This window comes from Octopus bimaculoides, chromosome 7 (genome assembly GCF_001194135.2).
Source record: "Octopus bimaculoides isolate UCB-OBI-ISO-001 chromosome 7, ASM119413v2, whole genome shotgun sequence".
In the NCBI taxonomy this organism is placed as follows: domain Eukaryota; kingdom Metazoa; phylum Mollusca; class Cephalopoda; order Octopoda; family Octopodidae; genus Octopus; species Octopus bimaculoides.
In genome coordinates, this window is record NC_068987.1 from 79,354,938 (window position 1) to 79,355,701 (window position 764).

At 30.4% G+C, this 764-nt stretch overlaps 1 protein-coding gene across 1 annotated transcript in view; it reads left to right on the top strand.

Moving 5' to 3' along the window:
• The window catches only part of LOC106881857 (transcription factor AP-2-beta), a 426,522-nt gene that overhangs the window by 333,223 nt on the left and 92,535 nt on the right, over nt 1-764 (top strand). The window lies entirely within an intron of this gene.

The window sequence follows — 764 nt, forward strand, 5'->3', positions numbered from 1 at the left end:
GACAGGTGGTGTAAATAACAAAAGTATATATTAGTATGACGCTCGGGAATACGGAAAGTCTTTGACGTTTCGAGCTACGCTCTTCAACAGAAAGAATACGGAGACAAGGAGAAAAACACGGAGAAAAAAAATTGATATATATACATATATGTATATATGCATGTAAATATATATATTTACATATCTATATATAAATACATACACATACATATATATGCATACATAATACATATACATATATATAAATATATACATAATGCCTATATACATATGCACAGCCATCTATTTATCTACCTATCAATCTATTCATGTATGTATGTATGTATGTATGTATGTATGTATGTATCTATCTATCTATCTATCTTTTTAACTAGCTCTATATATGTAAGTGAAGATGTTTGCGCGTACATATCTGATCATGTTTATGACACGAGTTATATTTCGCTAACTTCATTCCCTTTCATCTTTTCAATTGGTCTTCAATCTTCTCACTTTTCACTACCAGTTTGCTTACTCTTGAAAAAATATCATATGTTAAAGTTGCGCTTCATTGCTTTACGTCCTTACCTTCCCATTCCCATCTTAAGCAATTTATCCCGGGTTCTTTGACTCATCTATGTCTGTTTGCCGTGTTACCTACCATCTATCTTTAACTCAATTCCTATAATTCCTTCAATACACCGCATCGCCAACCGTCACATTTTTATTAATTATTTTCAAGTTTATATGCGATAGGTGTATATATATATATATATATATATATA